The 13,778-nt window shown below is 38.4% G+C and overlaps 1 long non-coding RNA gene across 2 annotated transcripts in view; it reads right to left on the reverse strand.

The window, feature by feature from the left end:
* The window catches only part of LOC113910167, a 29,957-nt gene extending 16,412 nt beyond the window's left edge, over window positions 1-13,545 (reverse strand). The window contains exons 1-2 of one of the 2 annotated variants that reach the window (XR_003515941.1): window positions 13,450-13,544; window positions 10,292-10,435 (exon numbers count right to left, since the gene is read on the reverse strand). This is a non-coding gene — a long non-coding RNA (uncharacterized LOC113910167). Of the gene's footprint in view, window positions 1-10,291; window positions 10,436-13,449 lie in introns of both variants that reach the window. The other variant, XR_003515942.1, reaches the window with a different exon arrangement.
* Between the last annotated feature and the right edge of the window lie 233 nt (window positions 13,546-13,778).

Genomic DNA, 13,778 nt, shown 5'->3' on the forward strand with positions numbered 1-13,778 from the left:
CCAAGTAGCTGATCAGACTGTCCTGCCAATCTAGCATTAATGTTAGTCTGTTCATAGATGTCTTGGGGGCAGTTGTAACTAACTCTACAAAAATAAAAGTGGAGAAGATGCTCCTGATTTTTTTTTTTTTTCTGGAAGAAACCCTGGTTAATGCATATTACATATAGCAGTGTCACATTATTGAATAAATTAAGCTCTAAAGGGCCAAATAGAGGTCATTATCATTGTCAAGCAAACATTTACATGGTACTTTCTATGTGGCAATCATTTGATTGAAATTCTTGACATACATTAACCTGTTTCTTCCTCTAACAATCCAGTCAATAGGTAGAACATTATCCCTGTTTAACAGTTGAGAAAACCGAGGGGCAGGTTGGTTGGAGAACTTGTCCAAAGTCATGGAGCTCCTATGGAGTGGAGCTGGCATTTCAAGCCAGGAGCTTACTTCCAGAGGCTCTTCTCTTAACCCTAATGCCATCCCACCTTACTATAGTAACAGTAAATGTTTGATCACATTTGAAAAAATATGCAGAGTATTATGCTATGCACCGGGAATGTTAATAAAAAAAAAAAAGGTATGAGACAGTTTGTGCCCTTAGAGGTCTTCAAGCTAGTTAGAAAGACGGGGTAAACAATGGAAAACTGCAGCTCATTCCAGGCAGCAGAAGCTGTGATAAAGGAACCATTCAGAAAAGCTCTCGAGGATTTTGAAGGTGCCCAGGTCACTACAGGCTGGGGAAATTTGGAAAAGACTTCATGTTTATGGACCTTTGAGATGTTTGGACCAAAGATCAAGATGCTTTTTATTGAACGTTATAAAAAATATGAATAGCTTAAAAATGCATCGGACAATCACTAAGACAGATGGTCTGAAAATAATTTGAATCATCCGTAGGTAGAGCGAGTACTTGACTAAACCCCAGCAGGTGAGTGAGAATTACTAACATAAAACAAAGGAATTTAAAACACCATTATTGTGCCATTAATATAGAAGAATTAGAGTGATCAGATAATTCAGAAGATGCTTGTCTTGCTGCCTTTACAAGTGGGCCATGCAATGCCTTGGGCTGCAAACAATTAGTCCTGTGTGTCACAGGAGCTTCCAAGTGACAAGACCCTTTGACAGCTCTGAACGATGAACCAGTGCCCAGGAGAACAGCAATCTAGAAACTAACTTGATTTGATACTTCTTTTTGTTTAAAGCAACCAACATTTCAGTGATCTATAGTACTCCAGGGTTATATTTATCTACTCTTACTGTAATGCAATTGTTTCAGAAGAAATAATGGGTGAGTTAGATAACAAGACCAATGGCACCTCGGGAAAAATAAGAATGTAGGAAAATTTAAAATGTTAAAAATCCTCTATCTATTCCTGCCGTTTCTCTTAAGTTCACAGTAAGATTATTTTATTTTTCTTCCACTTACCTTACTTGCTATTAAACTGTACTGTAGTTTGGCTTCCCATTGTAGCTAATTATCATTTATTCTATACATTCCATATTTTCAGCAAACATTATGTATCAGTTACTTAATATTGACATTTTATTGAATGTGTTTAAATCACATATAGATTGAATATACACATTATCTCAATATGTCTAATGATTCATTATTATTATTTTCTCTCTAGGAATTCCACCATCCATCCAGTTATTTAAAATTAGAAAGTTGGCTGGATGCCCGGGTGGCTCAGTCGGCTAAGCAGCATCTGACTCTTGATTTCGGCTCAGGTCATGATCTCAGGGACATGAAATTGAGCCCTGCGCTGGGTTCCACACTCTGAGCATGGAGTCTGCTTAAAGAATCTCTCCCTCTCTCTCCACCCTACCCCTCAGCATTGCTCTTGCTCTCCTGTGTGCCCACCCATGCGCTCTCTGTCTCTAAAATAAATAAATAAAAAATAAAATAAATTAGAAACTTGGGAGTCATTCTTAATTTTTTCCTCTCCCTTCCCACTTCATAGCTAACCAACGTATGTCCTTGTTATATCTCTTAAATATCTTATAAATGTGTTCAGTTCATAAAGGCTAATTATTTCTGTGGACCCAGAAGTATATATGGTCCTGCTGAGACTAGAACCCAGGTCTTCTGAGTCCTGGTTGAGCCATCTCTCTGATCTACTATGACAGTTTTAGAGAAGGGGCTTTGTTTTAATTCTAATCTGGCTCAACAAAATATTAATATATACTAATATAATAAAATATTAGAAACACAAATTCCTTATACACATTAGAAAAAAGGCAGGGATAGTATTAGTGATGTGATTATATACCTGGAAAACCCAAGAAATTCAGCTGACAAACTACAATGTACAATAAGATAGTTTGGGAAGATAGCTGATGTTAACTTACTATGCTGAAAAAGAAAAACAGTATTCATGTATACAACCAGTTAGAAGATAAAATTAAAGAAAAGACTTATTAAGATAGTAACAAAAAAGGTAAAATATTTAGGAATAAACTCAACAAGAAAACGTGAGAGACCCATATGAGGAAATACTCCTGATCTGCAGAAAAGTACACTCGGAACAAATGTAAAGGCAAACCAGGTGCTTAGGAAAGTTCAAGAACAGATAGATGTTTGCAAATGTAACAACATCCCCACCCCCTAAAAAAACCCACCAGGTTTTGTTGTTCTTCCCCAAATCCCCCAAATTATACACATTAGTTCTAAAGTTCATTTAGGAAACCAAATAAGCAAGGGTCACCAGAGGAGATCAGTGGAGGGGTGTGGAGGCTATCCCGATCAGATACTGAAACAAACTTTAAAGCTTTAAGAGTTGTGTTATTCTGGCCTACGAAAGAGACTCAAAATACCTACAGGAATTTAGTGTGTGATAAAAGTGGCATCTCAAATCAATGGGAGTACTTAATAAATGTAATTGTTAATTACATTCACTAAATAATGTAAGACTTAATAAATGAGAGTAGCCATGTAGAGAAATAGAGTTCTATACTTTACTCTGTTTATCAGAATAAAACACCAGATGGATCAAATATTTAAATGTAAAAAAAACCCCAAACCATGGAAGTTCTAGAAGATACTAATTCCTTTATAAATGTGAAGTGTGAAAGGCCTTCTAAATATTGCAAATAATGATGACGTTAGCAGCGAGCACTTCTACAGCATGTACTGTGTGAGACACTGTTCTAAGAGTTTCACATGTATTTACTGATATAATCTTCATAACAACCATACGAAGTAGGTGTTGTTATTACCTCCATGCGAACATAAGCACAGGATGAGGCCGAACAGCATCATATGTGCCCTAAGGGAAACACAACATACTTCAGAGATTCAAAAGAGAGAGAAATATCAGTTTGGGGAAATAAGAAATGATGCAATGGCAACAGCAGAATCTGAGGTAGACCCAGAAGGATGGAAGGTGAGCAGTAAAAGGGTGAAAAGACTGTATCAATCCTAATTCAATCAACGTGGGCCACATATTAACCTTTTAAGAACTTGAAGTCTAATTCAGTTTTGTGACCTTATACTTAAGAGGCCTGAATGAGATAGCTAGTTAGTGACTAGTTTGGAATGGTCAAATATCATCCACAGGTGTGAGTTTTATAGGAAACTGAGGCTGGCATATTCGAGCAGATGAATTTTGTAGCTGCTGAAGGCCCTGAACGTCAGGGAACGTCCTCAAGGAGCACCACTTTGGTATTCTGCACTAGACCACAGTGAGGGTCAACTGTCCACAGGCTAGCATTGCACTGGACTTGTGTAAAAGAATTATTGCTGGAGTTAGGGTCTTTTCAGTGCTGCTACTGCATGGTGAGTGCAGAAATATTTTTATTATGCATATCCATCCATGTTAACTACATATGTGGTCCAGATGCATGTTCTGCTCCATGGCCCACATAGCTCTTTAATGCAGAATACTCTCAATGGCTTTCTTTGAGGAGGTTGAGAATCTGGTCCACTGGGAGTCTTATGACTTTTTAATCCTATACGATGAACTGTTTTACAAAAGGGATTAGCAAATTGGAAATTGGAAAGATTTTTGCAAAGAGGGTGTGAATGTTATTTTCAACTGTGCCTCATGTATGCCTTTTAAAATCAGATTACTCGTTCTGAGGTGGCAAAGAGCATGACGGATTCCAAATTATAACTGGAGAATAAAATCAGGAACATTTTTTGGTATCATATGGTGCAACTTAATAACAGTAAAAACAAAAGGTAGGCTTGAGAAGAGCAGTAAGAGAAAATTTCCTTAGCTATTTGAACTAGTGGTACGCAATGAAAATGTATATGAACCCATTTAAGAATCTCATCTGCCAATAGCAAAGTACAGAACAACTTCACAGTGGTTATTCTTAATAAACACTTACAAATTTAAGATAACTATTCGCTCACGGATCATGGTAGTCTTAAACTAATATAATGTCTGGAAGGCAGGGGATGTGTTGTAAATTTTATACAACACCCTTAGAAATCTTCTTAAGGAAACAGTCAGATGTAGCTGTCATTCCTACCTAAATACACAAGCTTGTGCTAACCAATTTGTCCTTGGGCTTTTACCTGGGACGTCATTGTATTCACTCAAAAGAACAAAAATAATAACAAAGGTTTGGATGTTCCTTGAGAAAACTGTGATTTATTAAAAGACAAGGATTATGAAGATTACTCTTGCTGTTAAGAGTCAGAAACAAAAACAGAGGCTTTTTTTCTAGTTTACATTTCTGGCTCCAAAATGATGATTTCTTTTTTAAGGCTTTAACCCATGGAAATGGATTTTACTTCCAGGTAACCAAGATTTCTAGTAATTCATGTTTTGATTTCTTTCAGCTCCTGGATCTATGTTGCTCCTTTAGCTTAAATTAAAGTATTATTTACAAAACTATGGTCTGTCGCAGTGTATTTAAAACACCTGGGGATTATATTAAATTGAAGATTCTGATTCAGTAGGTCTGGGCTGTGGCCTGAACTTTTATTTTTAACAAGTTCCCAGGTACAGCTGCTGCGGCTGGTCTGTGGACCACATTTGGAGTAGCAGGCATTCAGAATACTTCAAAAAAGAAGAGTTTGGTAGCTGATAAGAATCAGTGCATAATCTTCCATCCTCTTGGAAAGCCATTATTGACATTAGCATATTAAAAGCTCTGAAAAACCTAAGATTCTGTAAAAAGAAAACATGTTTAGCTTTACTCCAGGAAGTGACTTAAATGGTAAAATACCATAAAACCTCCCCTTCCACTTTCTTTTTTGGTAGCACATTAAAATCTAGGGGAGTTTGAGTTCTGGGTGTACACACATTCGGAGACAATGGTCCAAAGAAGAGTGTAGCCTTCTTAACCCGTTACTCCAAAATCTTTCTCTGAGGAGGAGTAAGAAATGATGGGCTTAGTTGTACGGAGTGGGAAGAGTATCACTTGTTTTTCTAGAAAGCATATTAACTCTTCTGAGATTTGGCTTTGGCAGGGCAGAAAAAAAATGCAGCCATGATTAGTACGTTTCTTTCACAATTATAAAAGATACCGCGATAGGGGGGTTGCCCACCATGGCCCTTGGAGCCAGTTGAAGTGAGGAGCTAAGAATAGATTTTATGTTTACATTTTAATGTTTCAAATGTTTGAGAAAACCTAAAAGAAGAAGCATATTCAACTTTCAGCGTCCATAAGTAAAGGTTTACGGAAACACAGCCCCGCCCATCCATTTGTGTTAAGTACAGCTGCTGTGTTATGGGAAAGAAGGGTAAGTCCTTGCAGCTGAGACCATGTGGCCTGCCAAGGAAGAGATATTAGCTATTCGGTCCTTTACGTCAAAGATTTGCCAGTCCCTGCCTTAATGGACCCAAAGAACATAGGTTTAAAAAGAGTTAAGGGTGGAGGGCACATGGGTATTTGATGTATTATTTTTCTCCTGTCTTCCAATTTTTAAAATTGGAAATAGTTTGCTGTCTAAGAATCAGTAGAAGTAGGCCCTATCTTTTGTTTAGTAATGTCTTTAAACTAAAAACAGAAACAAAAATCCACCAAATGCAGAGCTGGTATTTGCATATGTAACGATTTCTTGTGGTTCAATACCAAATATGAATGTATATCAGGAATCCCCATCGTTTATGTCATTGCAACATCCTTCTAAGAAGGGTAGAGCCGGTGAAATGGAAGACTTCTGGTTCTGCAGAGCATCATAAGGAGTTTAGTGTTTGATCTAGGGGTTGGGAAGAGCAGAAGAGCTCTGTGAGAGAAAGGAAGAAAAATGTAGGCAGTCCTGGAGGGAAGGGGGGAGAGAGACAGACAGACAAAGAATATGAATAAATGGAAGATTATGAGTAGCTTAATGTGAGGTCCTTCAGAGGGGCCCCTCAAAATCTTCAGAAAATCTGCAGATGACATGAATGCTTGATGCAGGGGATTTGGATGTGAAAACCTGGAAAGAGTGAGATTTCCAGTTTGGGTGAGGCATAGCTGGAACCCAAGAGACAAAGAAAGGGGAATTAACAGAAAAATTTGAGAAGGCACTAGGATGTGTAATTGAGTGGTTCAAGACAATGTTACCTAGCTCTCCAGCGGAAGGAAAGTGCGACTGATATCTGACTTGTATAATCAATAAATATCTGTTGAATGGTGGGCTTATACAAGTTACTTAACTTTGTTCAGTTTCATTCTTTCAACTGGTGAATGGGACCAAGACTACTTACTTCTCGGTGCTTCTGTGAGGCTTAAATGAGATCATTCGTATAAAGCTTGTAGCCCTGTATCTGACAGGTAGTATGATTGCTACCATTACTTTTATTTCATCATTCTCAGCCCCTCTCAAGCACATAGTAGGTGCTCACACAATATTTGTTGCATATAAAATAGAAATATTTTCCCTCCGTGACAAATGTTAGCCAGGTGTGAAACAAGGTGTACCTTTAAAAAGTGCTGTGCTTTTACATTTTGATTATGACTGAAGGGAACACCAATAAGACAAATTGCCTGAACTGTTATGAAATTGGGATTATTATAGTAGTAAGTTCCTTTTACTTACAGTAGCCTTAACATTATCAAACCTATGAGGCCCTGGAGACACATCGGCCCTACACTGTTGTAAGATATCGTGCAGAAACCTCACAGACCATTGGTGATTATAATCAGACACTCACAAGTTTGATTGAGACAAAGAGGCAAAGAAGACAGCAGAAAAAAGAAATCTATTCATTTTTGAAAAATGTGAATAAGGGAGCCACATAAGGAAAATGTTCTTTTTTTCCTCAGAGTATTTCAGAAAACTGAATCATCTACCACTGGCTCCTTCTTCCTTTTCCATTTGAAGGCATGCCAAGATCAAAAAGCCAAATGGACCTTTAGCTCTGGCCTGTCTATGACCTTCAGCAGGGGTTAATTGAGATGGAAAAGAAAAAGTACCCAATCTTCTCTTGCATGATTACAGTGCACATTCCCATCCCTTTTTGCATCATTATAAAATATTAGAGCAAACCATAAAAAAGGACTGGATTTATGAAACTCCTCATAATTCAAACAAGAGCCAGAGAACTATAAAATTCGAATCCAGATTTTCTTTTACCATGTGTGTGTGTAGTGCGGTTTTTGAAGCATGTTCACTTACATTATCTCATTTGATTCTCCTAACAACCCTACGAGGCAAGCAGGCGTAATTACCCTCCATTTTTATGGAGAAGCATATTGAAACTCTGAGAGATTTAAGGTTTCATCCACTTTTGCCTGGTTAGAACGTGCCACAGATGGGACTAGGTCTGCCGATTCTTGGTCCACTGCTCTTGCTGCCACATCACGCTACCGTGGGCCACGTGTCTCTGGGGTAAAGGGTAAAGGGTAAAGGTTGGTAAAGGGAGATGATGCATCTCCAGGCCATGCATGGTGCTAGCCAAGGGCTTGGTCTTCCTTATGTGAAACACATGCCGAGATGACATTTGTCACGTTTGAACATGTGTGTAAAAGTGACACTCTGCTTGAGGAGACAAGGTCACGTTCATAAAAGAGGTAACCACACATGGAGTTCAATCTTGCTTGAATCACGCACTCTTCCACAGGAAAGGCACTGTTTTATATGAGGCATGACTATTATTACTTTAAATCACATCCTATTTGTTTCACCGAAGATAAATGAGACCTGTACCAATTTTTAAATGTTTGTACTTTCTAGGCATAGTTTGAAATATCTCAAATAAAACTTACTTTGAAAATTCTTATATTGCAGAACCACCTGTCTTTTTTGAGAGATATGGAGCAAATTTGGTGTCTGACCAAGGTCCCCTCCACATTTAAATCACTTTGTCTTCCTTCACCGCTGATGACATTCACATTTGAGAAATGAAGGGAATCCTGAGTGCTTACTGATTCTTGGATTCTCTCTTATACAAACCCAGCCCAGATTTAAGGAAGCCATAACATTTTTTTTCATATTAAATATGAAATGTAGTCAAAATTTCTTTAAAAACACACAATCAGAAACACAAAAAAACTGATTCGTGGGGCTCAAGTTTCAGACCTGTTTCTGTCATATGTTGTACAAAAGGAAGCAGAACATATGAATGGCCAAATTGAAATGGTTTGGGGAAGCTATTTTTAGAGGATAAGAAACATTTGAAGGCATAAGCTAAATGTTTCCTTTTTTAAACATCTGGAATTTTATCATTTAAATCCTCTTATTTGAAGTAGTATGACATGTGAGAAGAGCTGTAATATTATCTTCTTTTGTAGTTTGAGGTTAAAACACCACCATTGAACTTTCAGCCTCTGTGTGTGCGTGTGTCTGTGTGTGACTGGGGCATAGGCAGAACAGGATGGAGTGTGGCACACTTATTTGAGTGGGATAGAAGGAGGAAATAAAGACGAGGGAATGAAAATTCATTCAAGCTGGTGGAGAAAGGCTCTGTCGTTACCTTTGTTTTGATTGGATTCATGGATTATCTGCCTTGATCTGATTATTCTTTTTGCCTTTTGCCCTACTGCTATTTAAAATCTGATGCACAGGAAAGCCCCAGTGGGCCATGAATAAAGAAATACAATTTTGTAGGTGTTCTATGTTTGTGGAAAATGGGTGTTCACCTAGACATATATAAGAGAGATGTGTATCACAGAGTTAGAGCTTTCTGAGCATCACAGCTTAGAATTAATGCTCAGTTTACAGGACTTGAATTGGTATATTTTACTGGAGAAAGCAGTTCTTTTAACTATATTTCGGAGATTTCAAAACATTATCTTCTGAAGCATTTGACAGACACACTGTAATTTTGGATTTGTAGACTGGATCTTGATTACCCAGAATCATTACACAATCTGTTTCAGGAAAAAAGATTCTATAGCACGATATGGGCCTGAGGCAAGGAGGGTGAGTACACATTGTTAGGCCTTAAACATATCTGGGAATGTTTCTGATGGTATTTGTTTACCATGCTATTAACTTTTCAGATAATGGTTCTTCTAATTTTCCTGCTTCAACACGTAAATCTTTCAAATTAATGAAGAGAATCCAAATGATTTACAAAAAAACATGTGCCCAAGGCACCATTACACCCCTACATCAAAGTCAGAACTTCACACCATAAATATCTTATTGGCTGCTTACATTTTTAAGATCATATAATGCAGTGATTCCTTATCTTGGGTGCATGAACTTTCTTTTCAAAATTGTATGTATGTATATAAAATTTTGTGCGTGTGTGTGTGTGTGTGTGTGTGTGTGTGTGTGTGTGTGTTTACCACAGCTTTCATTAGATTCTCAAAGGAATCCATGACCAGTCCTACCCCCCCAAAGTTAAGGACTACTGATCATAAATAAGCAGACAAGTTATATGAGACTTAAAACAGAAGGTCTTAGAGACCATGCTTTAGTACTCTTTTCCCTTATTTCCTGCCTCTTCTTTCAATCCTGTCCAATAAGTCTAGGGTTGGGGTTCATTCTTAGTCTTATACCCCTATGTATGCAAAATCAAGTTAATGAGAAGACATATGGGACGGATGCTTCTACTGAATGCCTGCTTCTTAATTCTGAATAAGGTATCCATCCTGAATCTTAGTTGCCATTCCTGCTCTTGTGAACTAGTTAGACAATGAAGAGAGGGATTGTAAAGGTTTCTTCTTCATTCTCCTTTTTAAGCTAAGAGCCTACAGCAAGCCAGTTTCCTGAATTTTAGGCCTTGACATGGAGTTACAGTGCTAAGAACTCAAAGGGACCTCCTGCGAAGGACTCCACATCCACCCAGCAAAAAGCCCCTTATCAGGTCTTCTGCATTTATAATCTCTTTGCTTTTCCTATTAAAAAACCAAAACAAAAAACTTTCACTTTACGTCTTAGGCTCTCTAGGTAATACTTACATGCCACCATATTCCAACCAGGCTGGAAGAGAAGAGGATATCTAAAGTTGTCTAAGGTCCAATTGTGACACCCACTTGTTTTCTGTATTTCTACAGTATCCAATTCTGTATTTGTATTTTTCCAGTTTGCATCCCGACTCCTCTCTACAGGAGACAGAAGGGCAGAAATTTTTTTTAAAAAAGGGGCAAGACCAAATGGCCACATTTCAAATGGACTAAGATCTCTACTTTTTATAACATGATTGGACTGTATATGCATTTTTTTTCTTGGATTTGTTTGATTGGTATTTGAATTGCTACCTTTATCGTGGCTCTCAATAAAACTGAATTTACTTGTGGTTTCATGGAATTATGGAGTTCTAGCATGCACTAAATATAATCTGAATCATTTAAAATAAACCTCCTTGTATGAATAGCATATTTTTCTGAACATTCTTATAACAGGTTGTTTTGAAACTCAGGAGTACCAATGTTAATAACATCCATAATTATTTCTCTACAACTATGCTGTTATGTATTATGTAAGAAAAACTGGTAAAAAGAATTTAAAAAATAGAGTCCTCAACTTGAATTAAATAAGTGAGAGATAGAAGAAATTATAGTGCTTATGTTGGGAAAGCTATTTTTCAGCTGTTGAGTTTTTAGTTATGGTATGATGAAGAAAAAAGTTGAACGCCAACGTACCAGCAGACACAATGGGTTTCCGTGAGGGAAATTGGTTTTATCAAAAGACAACTGGAAGTGATTTTTTAAAAAATCCTTTCTCTCTACTTCTATCTTATTCACCAAGCAAAACCTTCATCCTCTTCAAGTCCAACTCCACCTACTTGCCGCCCCCACCAAACAGGAATGGTGGCTGGGAAAACATACTGGCTGACTTCATTTTAATAGAGAAATGCTCACTGGTTGAAACTTAGATTTACATTCACTGGCCTTAAATGGGCTTCAAGAATCCTACTACATCGACCTAGTCATTTATTCTTCTATTTTCTTTCTTTTTTTTTTTTTTTTAAGATTTTATTTATTTATTTGACAGACAGAGACACAGCGAGAGAGGAAACACAAGCAGGGGGAGTGGGAGAGGGAGAAGCAGGCTTCCCACCGAGCGGGGAGCCTGATGTGGGGCTGGATCCCAGGATCCCGGGATCATGACCTGAGCCGAAGGCAGACGCTTAACGACTGAGCCACCCAGGCGCCCCATTCTTCTGTTTTCTAAGCTAACACGTTCACACTCACACTCTTTCCTTTGCCCTCCAGCTGCTAATACTTCCCCCTCCTCCTCACTCCCAGCTAATGATCTTGCCTCTTACTTTCAAACATGAGAAAGCAGAAGGGAATCACTTCATCTTCCCGCTACAAAATCTGCCTCCATGTACCCTGCTTTCTCTTCCTTTACACTGGGGAACCTGGTCCCATGGAAAGCTGACCTCTTTACTTGTGCAAGGATCCCATTTCTTCTGGACCTTTCCAGGATTTCACTTCTACAGTTATCCTACCTTTCGCTTGTATCTTAAGTTTCTACTTTTCTACCCGATGGTTCCCATCAAGATACATATGGACTGTAATATCTCCCATTAATAAACTTCTACTTCTCTCTAGACCACACATCCCCTCTACCTGTTGTCCCATTACTTTGTTTGGGTTTGCAGTAAAACCTTCAAAAGGCTCTATGTCTACACTTTCCATATCCACCTCTTCACTTCCTTTCATCCCTAACCCACTCCATTCACTCTGTTTTCTCTGTTGCTCCACAGAAGCTATTCTTGTTGGAATCCCTAGAATTCTCCATCCAGCTAAAACCAATGGTTGGTTTTTCATTTTCATCTTACTTGACTAACCAACAGAATTTGACACAGTTAAGCTGTCTCCCTTTCTTGAAACATGTTCTTTTTTTGGTTTCTGAGATACTGTGTTCTGTTAGCATTGCTGTTATCTCAGAGACCTCTCCTTCTTAGTCTCCTTTGCTCCTTTGAATCTGACAACTTTTTCATTTCTAAAGGAAGTCCCAATCCTTAACATTTTTTCTTTGCCTTCAACTCTCTAGGTGTTTTCATCTCTTTTGTGATTTAAAATCTAAATGCTGGATGCCTTCCCAATTTTTATCTCTGTCTTCAAACGCTCCCTGAGGTCTACACTCATGTGTCCGTCTGCTCATCATCACTTGAATGATTGACAGAGATGTCTACATCTTCAGTAAAGAAAAGCAGAAAAATGGCCAAAACCATACCTCCTTTTTGGGGATTAAATGCTTATGTCCTTCCCCATGAAATTAATACATTGAACCCCTAAACCCCAGTCCAATAATGTTTGGAGAAGGCCTTTTTGGAGGTAATTATGGTTAGATGACACCATGAGGGTGGCGCCCTGGTCTGATGGCATTAGTGCCCTTTTAAGAGACACTAGAATGCTTGTCTTCTCTCTCCACCATGTGAGGACACAGCGAGAAGACAGCCACCTCTGAGCCAGGAGGACGGGCTGTCTCCAGAAACGGAATCAGTTGGCACTTTGATCTTAGACTTCCCAGCCTCTAGAAGTTTTGTTAAGTTTAAGCCCAGTCTTAGTATTTTGTTATGGCAGCCTGAGCTGATTAATACAGCTTTGCCTTCCAACCTGCTCCTCCCCAGGCTACCCCATTTGACAAATGGCATTAGTATGTATCCACTTGCTCAGACTGAGAGCCAAGAGCATCCTTGACTCTTTCTTTCCCTATATTTCTCATCCAAATTCACCAACCAATCCTACCATCTTTCTTCCTTCGAAATGTATCCTGAATCTTGACACTTCTCACTATGTCAACTGCTAGCAGCTTTGCCCAAGATATTTATATTTCTCATATATATTTTGCAAAGTTTTCTAATGCATCTTCCTGTTTTCACTCTTCCATATCCCCATCCCCAGCTTCAACCTAATATCCTCCATCCAGCAGCCAGAGATATCTTTTAGAAAGAAAAGTCAGAAAATGTCACTTCCTCTGCCTTGAAACTTCTGTGGTACCCCAGGACGTTCAGAATGAAGTCCAATGACCTAAGTGTGACCTCAAGGTCCTCCATAATCCAGCCACTGTCTGTATCTCCACCCCATTTCCCGCCCAATTTTGTTTTTATTTGTTTTACTCTGGCTATCTTTGTTGCTTCTATATATGCCAATCTTGGTCTTACCTTGGGGACTTTGTAGCAGTTGTTCCTTCTGAAACACTCTTCTCCTAGAACATTGCAGTGTTCACTTCCCCACTTCATCTGGGTCTTTGTTCAAATGGCACCTCTTCACAAAGGTCTCTCTTGAGCATTGTATCTAAAATAGCCACTGCCCAAGTTAGGTAATTTATTTGCCAGATGAAGAATTCATATCATTTCATTTGCATATTTTGCAAATCAAATGTTTTAAATGATTAACACCCAGTTAGAAAATATCCTCATTCAAAAAAATGTGAGTAAAATCCTCCTGTTGTTCCAGCTGGGTGCTAAGGTTATAGCAGTAAACAGAACAT

This window comes from Zalophus californianus, chromosome 6, assembly GCF_009762305.2.
Source record: "Zalophus californianus isolate mZalCal1 chromosome 6, mZalCal1.pri.v2, whole genome shotgun sequence".
NCBI lineage: Eukaryota > Metazoa > Chordata > Mammalia > Carnivora > Otariidae > Zalophus > Zalophus californianus.